Source organism: Phoca vitulina, unplaced genomic scaffold (genome assembly GCF_004348235.1).
Source record: "Phoca vitulina isolate PV1807 unplaced genomic scaffold, GSC_HSeal_1.0 scaffold97, whole genome shotgun sequence".
Lineage (NCBI taxonomy): Eukaryota > Metazoa > Chordata > Mammalia > Carnivora > Phocidae > Phoca > Phoca vitulina.
In genome coordinates, this window is record NW_022589800.1 from 1,802,851 (window position 1) to 1,813,425 (window position 10,575).

The following is a 10,575-nucleotide window of genomic DNA, read 5'->3' on the forward strand; positions in this document are numbered from 1 at the left end:
CTTGTCAGGGAGGCACGGCTGAGCTGTGATGTTCGGGAGGTTAGGTGCAGGAAATGCAATTTCAACTTATGATGCTTTCAATTTACAGTGGGTTTTTCAGGATGTAACACCACTGTAAGTCAAGGAAGAACTGCATTTTACTAGGCCTCGTGCTGGGTTGTTTTAATTTTGTTAAAAAAAGGGGGGCGCCTGGGTGGCTCAGTCGTTAAGCGTCTGCCTTCAGCTCAGGTCATGATCCCAGGGTCCTGGGGTCGAGCCCCGCATCGGGCTCCCTGCTCGGCGGGAAGCCTGCTTCTCCCTCTCCCTCTACTGTTTCCCCTGCTTGTGCTCTCTCGCTCTCTCTATCAAATAAATAAATAAAATCTTTAAAAAAAAAAAAAAAGAAGAGCTCTATAACCCGGGAGGAGCTGTGGCCTGCCCTTGTCCTCACTCCCTCTCCACTCTGCTGTTAGAATAATCCTACATCTGATCTGAGGTCAAAAAGCAGATGGATGTGTCAGTCCTCCATCATCTGGCTGGGGTTGTCGTTGTGACCTAGTGTTCGCTAGGGCGGCTGCTTCTAACTCAGTCTTGTCCTACTGACTTTATTTTTTAATTTTTAAAGCTGAGCTGTGATTGACATATGACATTGTACTGGTTTCAATGTCCTGTGTGTCACAGATGCTGGACGCTGGATCCCAGGAAAATGCCCAGCAAGGGCTGTGGCTGGAGTGCTGACGGGCTCTCCCCATCTGCGTGCGTTAGGGTGAGGGTGTGTAACCCCCACGTGTGGGATGGGACGCTGCCGGGACCCGGCGCCCTCACCCTCACCCCACATTCTCCCGTTGCTTTCCGGACACGGCCATTCCTGAGCGTACGTAGAAAGGAGGAGGATGTGAACAGATGACATCCCGGCCACTAAAATATCGACCCACGCGCCGTGAAGGATTTGATTTCAGTTTTCTCTGTGGTGTAGACCCCACTTCTGGAATCTGAAGGGGCAGGAATTGGGGGAGGGACAAAGTGTCTTCCAGACGTTTTGCTTGTAGGTGACAGGTTTGGGTGGGGGACACTAGGGCTTCTGACTGCTCTCATCGAGGTGTTTCAGTCAGGCTCCCACACTCTGGGCTGACTGGTGGCGTAAGAGTTGTGTGTTTGTGTTTGTTTCTCGCAAAGTTTTACATTTGTCTTTCTCTTCATAAATAATTTACCGGAAAGTGGGAAATGGTTGTGTCAGGAACTCTGCATAGTCGTTGTTGTTTTTTTTAATGATGCTTCGAGGCCCATAGACCCTGGTACCAAGGGCACAGTGGAAGGGTCTGGATTGTAGTGCTGGGGTCTTTTGTGAATAAATGGTGACTGAACATTTTTGGCAGCTCAGACTCTTGTTCCCAAAGCCTTCATTGGAGAAGGTGTCATAGGCTGGCCCTGAAGGCATCCTTCCTGCGGAGGAAGGGCCACGGTCTTGGTCTCAGCCACCTGCTCAGACATCAGGGAGAGACTGAAGGGAGAAGTGCGTTGTCCTGTGACCACCGAAGCCTCTGTCCTGTGGGCCGGTCACTGCACAGCCGTGTCCCATGACTTAGCAAGGTCACTGCCGTCCCGGGATGACAAACACCGTGGGGTCTGGAAATTCTCTCTTCTTCACAGCTTCTGCGATACAGTTTCCTTCCTTCTTCCCCATGGGGGAATCTCCAGCAGATGTCCATGTATTTGGAGGTCTGTTTGGGGTAGGTGGGCAGAGCCCCGAGAGGAGCGGCAGCTCCAATGACCTGAGTTTAATTTATAAGTCCAGTCATTTTACTTTACGTCATTTGTTTTTGTCATTGATCTTATCACCCCTCGACACATTTTTTTTGTTTCTCACGTTAAAAGATAAGTTTGCCTTTTCTGAATTGCATCACCATTGCCGAGTACACAGCAAAATAAATTAATAATGAAAAAATTAATATTCATTGCGTTAAGGTAGCTCTTTGGGTGGATGAATGGGCAGTAGCAGCAGAACTCGCTGAGGGAGCTGTAAGCCGAGACTCCCTGTGTCCACCCGCGGCCAACCTCCCGCTCCTCTTCAAAGGATTGAGGAGCACTCTCTTCTTGGACGTCGGCGGTCCTGTGGGTTCACCCTCCTGCTCTGCGAGCCATCGCGCCAAGCATGTCGGGCAGAGTCTGCCCGGCCCACACCACCAGGACCCCGGCACTCGGTCTGCACATACCATTCCCGAGGACCCTCTGACCACCGGGATGGTTTCTGAGCACAGGGAGAAATTGCTCTGCGTGTGATTTCCCATTTGCTTTAAGGTAAAAGCCAGAGGCCGGACTGTGGCTTTTCAGTAGGGCCACCCATCATCCCCGTTTATGGCTGTTGTCCCAGTGGTATTATTAATGTCCCATCTTTACTCGTAAGTGGGTCCAGTTTGGACGCTGCACTATGTCCCTTCTTCCTCTACCCCTCCCCCGATGTACTTCTCTGACCTGTTATCACCCGTTCTCGCTCTCCTGTGGCCACCCTCAGCTCCCCACTGTCCCTTGAGCTCATGGGTGTGCTCCTGCCCCCAGAGCCTTCATGTGAGCTGTTTCTATTTCTGGAACACTCTTCCGTGGGTTATCTGCATAATCAATTCCTTCAAGTCTTTGCTTAAATTTTACCTTCTCAGTGAGACATAGGTTGACCATAGGCCTTGTTGTTTCTGTTCCCTGCTGTAGCAGAAGAGCCTAGAAGGCCTCACACGGTAAGCATCAGTCCACATTTGTTGAATGAAGGAGTGAAAGAATGAATGAAAACTTATGTTATTTTCTATTTACCCCAAAGACTTGCCAGGTGACTGGCTAGCTGTAAAGATCCAAGTTGTTACTAGCTGATGATGACTTACTAGTTTATCCCTAAACTGGGCATCTTTTTCATTTTTATTTCCCAATAAATTGGACCTTTTTACAGCATAGGACTTGACCATTTTGTCACAGACCAGTATAAGGGAAGCTTGGAAGAGAGGCAGGTCTTTAGAATCCCTAGAAATAATCCCACAGAAGCATCTCTCTATTTTATCTAAAAGACAGGCTAAACCAGCAGAAATGGTTCTAAAAGTAAAAAAGTATCAATGTTGGCATCATGCTATGTGGTTTATGGAGCTCTCTCAATCCCACTATCTTATTTAATCCTTATAATAGCACTTTCTATTATCCCTATTTAGTTTATGAGGAAACATAACCCAGAGAGAATGACGATTTCCTGCAAGATATATGGCTGGTTGTGTGGCAGAGTGTTTAAGTGGCAAAGTGACTTCCCACGCCTGGTTTAGTGCCACACTATGTCTGATGTCCCTTTCTAAATTATATCAGGACACGCTTCCATTAGTTGTGCCTTCTGGGGTCTTTGGGAGAGTATATAGGAGACAGAGAATGTCCTGACCCACAGCACGTGAGAGGATGTTGTCCCAGTCCTATTGTGCAGCTCGATGGACACTAAGGGAGCAAGGCCAGGGACATTTGCCACCCAGGTCCAAATGGACACTTTATGCAAGGCTTTCATAAGAAACAGAAAAAGACTCTTTCTTAGGATATTTCACAGTCCCCTCCCAGTGTCCACTTACAATCCTGACAACTATACACATTAGTAGTAATAGTTACCCTGTACTAAGCACACTGTATGTCATGAACTATTCTAAGTACGGGTGCTAATTCACTTACATCTCACATCAACTCTTTGTAGCAGGCATTATGATTCACCTATTTCCACAAAAGGTCCTAAAAGCACATTTGAGCCCATCTCACAGCTAGAAATTGGTAGAAAGGGCGTTTGAACCCATATGGCTCAAGAAAGTGCTCCAGAAAAGTGCTGTCCAATAGAAATATAAGCCACATGTGGTTTTAAATCTTCTAGCAGTTACATTAAAAAGCGAAAAGAAACATCCGTGCATACCCAGAGGGTATTATGCTAAGTGAAATAAGTCAGACAGAGAAAGACAAATACCATATGATTTCACTTATATGTAGAACCTAAAAAACAAAAACAAAAGTAGAAACAAACCCATTAATACAGAGGGCAAACTGGTGGTTGCCAGAGGAGAGGGGAGTGGGAAGAGGGACAAAATGGGTGAAGGGGAGTGGGAGGTACAGGCCTGTAGTTATGGAATGGCTAAGTCCCGGGGTTGAAGGGCACAGCGCATGGAACAGTCAGTGGTACTGTGATGGCCTCGTCTGGTGACAGACGGCAGCTACAGTTACGGTGAGCACTACATAAAGTACAGAGATACGCACTCACTCTGTTGTACCCCTGAGACTAATGTAACATTGTGCATCAGCTATACTTCAATAATAAATAAATGTGAAAAGAAACAGATGAAGTCAATTTTAATAATGTGTTTGATTTAACCCAATATATCAAAAACTTAATACTTCAACACGTAACCATATAAAAATTATTAATATGATAGTTCACAGTTTGGCACAAAGTCTTCTAAGTGTGGCATGCATTTTACTCTTAGAGCACGTCTCAACTTGGAGTCTAAATTTTCATCAGAAATACTTAAACTATATTTAGATTTCATTAAATGTATAATTGAAAAAATAGATTTCCATATTCAAGTTATTTCAATCATACCTAAAGTTTTCCAGTAACTGAATCAAGTATGAGTTTTTAAATTAAAATTAAATACAGTGTAACATTCAGTCCCTCTGTGGTACATTCTGAGTGCCCTAGAGCCCCCTGTGGCCAGTGACCACTGTGCGGGGGGCTCTGATGCCCGTGTCCATGCCCGAGACGCCAGACTGCTCTAGTTTCTGGGAGAGGCCCCACTGCCATTTTGGCTCGGCCCCAACTGCCCCATCCCTGCGTGGTTCTTATGATCTTCTTCTGAGCTTTTCAGATCTTCGGACGTTCAGCCCATAATTCCCATCTTCATCTTTAGCATTAACATCAAATGTCCTGAATTACACAGATCCCACATCATGCTTGGAGAAAGGTGAACGACATCATAAAACTAATAAAAAACTATGCCGGTTTTCCTTACTAGCTCTGCTTAACATACAAGAGAATTCAGGATAAGTTAGGACTATCTCTCACCCATCCGGGATAGAAATAATAGCCAGATTAGATTGCATGTCAGAGCCTTTGCTTAGTGAGGCTCCAAAATCGCTCCTTTGATTATGACCAAAAGCCCTGCACATCCCCTTTGAGTCGGTGTGGGTGAATTTGGGAGAAGGAGAGGGTTGGTAAGAAACTGAAGAGAGGAAGCTCCGCCTAGAATTCCCTTTCGTGTTTCCGACCTGGCGTTCAGGGAGGGAGCCCTTGTCCCCTCTGCAGCCAACAGGGCAGAAGATGAGAGATCTGTCCAGCACTTGAAGTATGGCTGGTGTAAAACCAAGGAAGTAGATTTACTTTTGTTTGATTTTACTCAATTTTAAATTTATACAGCCACATGTGGTGGGGGCATCCATGCTGGAGAGCACACAGGCTCTGGGAGGCGAGGGACCGTGGCCCCCCTCCTAGCATAGTTCCCAGCACAGGTGCCTGGGAAAACTGTAGGTGGTGTATCTCTTACAGGTTGATCCTTCTGTGCTGAGATGGAGAGGAACTTCGGTTTTACAGGACGTGGGTGTCTGTGCTGAGGAGCTCAAGAGATTGAAGTTTCCACCGTGTGTGCAAAAGGTCTTCAGACATGAGCCAGCAACAGCTGTGAGGCTCAAGGTAGGTGAATTCCTGATAGAAAATGCTTCTTCTGCCTCTGCTCTGAACTGTATGAGACATTCTTTAAAATGCACGTTCATGAATTGTCTGAAGGTCTACAAAATAAGAAGAACGAAGGCTATCCCTCCTGGGCATGGAATACGACTTCAGACGGAGTGGGCAATCTTCTGTTTGTCTTTCGTGTCTGGGCGGCTGTGGTGGAAAATGACCTGAGATGGAAAATGTGGCCTGAGATGGAAAATGGATTTGCCGACTTAGTGATGTGAGCAAACTGGGTTTGAGCCCCACAATTAATTAACAAGCATTAATCTAAGTGATTTATGTGCATTGATTTACATGACCCTCAAGTTCCACCATCTCTCCATTTTACAGATCAGAAAATTAAAACATGGGATAAGTGACTTGCTCGAGGTCACTCGGCTGACTCAGTGAAATGCGGGAACGGGGTTTGAACCCACGCATCGAGGTTCTGCTCTCCGCGTGTTGCCTTGACAATCACTAGCTCGCTCTCGCTATACTTACCCTTCCCATAGCAGGTTTGCGTGGGCTGTGACATGGTGTGTGCGCATGCGCGGTGAGCTTCCCCAAGACGATGGTGTGTGCGCATGCGGGGTGAGCTTCCCCAGGACGATGGTTTTGTGCTCAGCCTGGCAGGTGAGGGGCTGGATGAACAAGGCGTGGGGTGACACGCAGTCTGGGGGGAAAGAATTCACCTCGGAATTAGAGCCTCTGGTTTCTTATTGATGAAATTTGGGGAAATATTACTTATTTCATGTGGTTATTACAATTACGTAATGTGATGTAGGTGGAAGGGCTTTAGGTATCGAAGAATCTAAAATCCTGGCACATTGGCCATTAAGATGCCAGATCTCAGAGATTACGCAGTCACAGGACTTAGTGTTTTACCTAAGATTTGGGGGGAATTCTGGCTTTTCTCTACCGGCAGTTCAAGGATTCATCTTCCTCGAGCGTGAAAGAGAGGCCTGAGGGCTTCCTTGCAATTTCAGATTTTCTGCGTCTTAGAGTCGCCTTAATATCAAAGCAACAAAATATCTAGGAATTAACCCAGATCGCAAGCACGCAAGAGATTAGAGGATGAAGGGATACCTTTGTTCATGTCACTGAAGGCCAGTGCAGCCCCTCAGAGCCCCTTCCAGGAGATGAAAGTCACCTGCAGCCCACGTAAGCATCCCGTGGCACCTGGCTGCCAACACCCCCGAGCTCCAAGCTCGTCGTGGCCAGCTCCGGCTCTGACGGCGTGAGGAGCCAGGCACCTGTCTCCCTGGGTACGGCTGGCTGTTCTGCTTGTGCCCGCCCCTCAAGGAAGAGCCGGAAGGCCGTGGGCATCGTGCAAAGTGTGGAGACACTTCCCTGCAAAGCAATAATTTAAAAACGTCTCTTAAAGCTGGGAAAAGAAACTATGGATTAGTAGCTTCAAAATCCATAAAGCACTTGCAGTGAAACTAAATGGTCATCTATTTGTTAAATCCTAGGTGATTCTTCCCCGGCTGTACATACATGGCCCAGCGAACAACCACTGAGCTATGAGCTAGCCCTGGGTGCCAGGTGATGTTGGCACATCAACCTATTCCCCTTCACAACACTTCTGCAGGGTGGACGTTCTATCTTTCTTTTCCAGATAAGACTTAGAGAGGCTAAGCCGTACGCCCGGAGCCGAGAGCTGGTACCTGGAAGGATGTGAAGATGTGTCGACGCTGCCTGGTCCCCGCTCCTGGCCCTGCCCCAGCTCGCCTGCTTGAGTCTCAAGTGAGACGTCTTGGGTAACCAGCCGAAGGGGGTGTCCCCAGCGTGCGGGAACTCGGTGGGTGGACAGCAGGGAGCGGCACACCGGGTTCAAAAGACAGGGTGTCCCAGGAACCAGCACCCTCTCTTTCCGTAGTAGAGCCTTCTTACAGCCAAGACCTGCTCCACCAAGATGAGTTACAACCTTGTTTATGGTACCGGGGGAGAGTTTATAAAAATGCACGGGTGTGATGTGATGGCTCAAATTTTATTGAGATTTAATACGTGAAACCCATACTGTCTGCAGTTCCTTCTCTGCTTGGCCCCTCCATCACCGGGATAGCCTCCACTCGAACAGGAGCTTCTCTAATCATCATTATAAAGGACAAATCCAGGCTGTGATGTTTTCTTTTCAATGTTTTTGCCTCCTCCTTGGGGAATTCTTGCTAGTATACAAAGTACAATGTTGCCAGTTAAGTTATTAAAATTTTAAATGCTTCTAGCCACTGCAGATTTCCAGGCATCCATTATGACGTTTCAAGAGTGGGTCTTTCACCTCCAGGCAAGTGTGGTACTTAGAGAGCTCAAGTTACAGACACTTTGGCTCTCAGACGAACGAGGTTCCTTTCAATACAGGCCACGAAGGAGGAAGAAGAACAAGGTGAGGGGATAGAGTCTTCTAGAGCACTTAGCTGGGAAGATAGAGACAGCAGAGGGAGCTCTCGTGTGAACAGAGGGCTGCAGGCTGGGGTGGCACCGCCGGGCATGAGCCCCTCGCCTGCCTGTCTCTGCCCCGGGCGCACACGGAGCCCGCGGCTCAGCTGCATCCCCACCGAGTGAGTCAGCGCACGCGTCCACACAGCGCAAACTACTCTCCATCCCAGCTCTACCGTGTCCCACCCTGGGGAGAGGACGCAGTCCCTTAGGATGTGGAGGGACAAGAGAGAGGGCAATGCAGAGTTGTGTGCACTTCGAATTAGATTGAATTACGTTAGATTGTAACACGTGTGTAACAGAACACCACTCTTCCCATAACTACACTGACTCGTAGCCAGTGAGGAAAATGGTCCGAAAGGCTCGTCACAGAAGGGTCAGAGTGCTCGTCTCTCTGGATGGTGGGTTATGAGTGTTGGCTTTTTTCTACATTTGTTTGGCTACATTTTCTGATTTTCAGTCATGATTTTAATTGCTTTTGTAACAACAACAAAAAGAAAAAGGCATGAGCTTAATGAAAGAAATAATAAAATAATTTTTTTATATTCAGGTTGTTTTACTTGTTTTTTTCTAGCATAAACAGGCTAGAACAAGAATAACTGGCTGAAAATAAATTGAACATATGAAACAAAAAGAACAAAATCCTTAATTTTGGGGAAATTATTTGTAAAAATGAAAATCTTTAGAAATAGTTGCAGAAGAGTTTTATGGTCTGCCAAGCTGCCAATACTTAAAAAAATCATTGAGAACATTTGATTCTTCAAGATTATTAAATACGGCATAGATACACAGAGCACCTGTTTAAGATGCAAACAGTATAACACAGCACAACAAATATCTTCGTGCCTGTCACCTGATTTATAAAATATACTATTCCTGTTATTTTGGAAACTCCCCAGCTGCCCTCCAGTCCCACCCACTTCCTGCCCCCCCCGAAATAACTATTATCCTGAATTTTGTGGGTCTTTATCCCTCTGATTTTCTTTCAAGTTTTGTATCAATAACAATATATTATTCAAGTTGTTCATTTTTATATGTTAAATAAATGGAATCATATGTATATTCTTCTGCAACTCACTAAGATTCATTCATGTTATTATTGTGACTGTTGTCACAATTCACAGTTGTATAATATTCCACTACACGAATCTATGAATATACCACAATTTATTTGTCCATTTGACAGTTGGTCACTATTTTTTTTTGCTTTAATAAACTGCTTCTAAAAATCCTCTAGGACTTGGAATGCTGTGTCATAGGATAGGTGTATCTTTAAAATTAATAAGCAGTGTATATTTGTAAACCACACATCTGATAAGGGTTAATATCCAAAATAAATAAGAAGCTCATACAACTCAATAGCAAAAAAACAAACGCTCCAATTTCAAAATGGGCAAAGAACCTGAATTGATACTTTTCCTAAAAAGATATTCAGATAGCCAACAGGGTTATGAAAAGATGCTCAACATCAGTAATTATTAGGAAAATGCAAATTAAAACCATGGTGAGATATCACCTAACACCTGTTAGAATGATCATCATCAAAAAGACAAGAAATAACAGGTGTTGTTAAGGATGTGGAGGAAAGGGAGCCCAAGTGCACTGTTGGTGGGAAAGTAGACTGGCGCAGCCACTCTGGAAAATAGTATGGAGGTTCCTCAAAAAATTAAAAAATAGAACCACGTCTGATCCAGCGATTCTACTTCTGGGTATAAATCTGAAGGAAATGAAATCACTGTCCTGAACAGGTGTGTGCACCCTTGTGTTCATTGCAGCATTATTCACAGTAGCTAAGACATGAGAACAACCCAAGTGTCCGTCAGTAGACGAATGGACAAAGAAGATGTGGTGTATCTGCAATGGAATATTATTCAGCCATCAAAAAGGGCATTCTACTCTTTGAGGATGTACCTGGAGAGCATTATGCTAAGTGAATTAAGTTAAAGAAAGACAAATACTATATGACCTCACTTACAAGTAGAATCAGAATAAAGCCAAACCCATAGCAACCGAGGTCAGATTTGTGGTTGCCAGCATGGGGAGTCAGGGCTGGGGGACTCCAGTGAAGGTGGTCAAAAGGTACAAACTTAGAAGATAAAAACATTCTGGGGATGTGATGTCCAGCATGGTGACTACAGTTAACAATACCGTATTATATATTTGAAAGTTGCTAAGAGAGTAGTTCTTAAAAGTTCTCATCACAAGGAAAAGAATTGTAACTATGCATATTGGTGGACGTTAACTAGATTTATTGTGGTGATCCTTTCACAATATATACAAATATCGAATCATTATGTCATACGCATTAGACTTATAAACACATCAATTGTATCTCAATAAAACTGGAAAAAAAAACCCAGTGTACTAGATAACGCCACGTTACGCTCCACACACGGATGCCTCCCACGCCTGCGCCTGCAGTGGTAAGATGTTCTGTCTGGCCACATGCTCACCAG

The 10,575-nt window shown here is 45.3% G+C and overlaps 1 long non-coding RNA gene across 2 annotated transcripts in view; it reads left to right on the forward strand.

Annotated features, from left to right (window-relative positions):
* The window catches only part of LOC116627501, a 38,234-nt gene extending 29,618 nt beyond the window's left edge, over positions 1-8,616 (forward strand). For both annotated transcript variants that reach the window (XR_004298488.1, XR_004298489.1), the window contains exons 3-6: positions 5,519-5,662; positions 5,756-5,924; positions 6,035-6,128; positions 7,302-8,616. This is a non-coding gene — a long non-coding RNA (uncharacterized LOC116627501). The remainder of the gene's footprint in view (positions 1-5,518; positions 5,663-5,755; positions 5,925-6,034; positions 6,129-7,301) is intronic.
* The last annotated feature ends 1,959 nt before the right edge of the window (positions 8,617-10,575 follow it).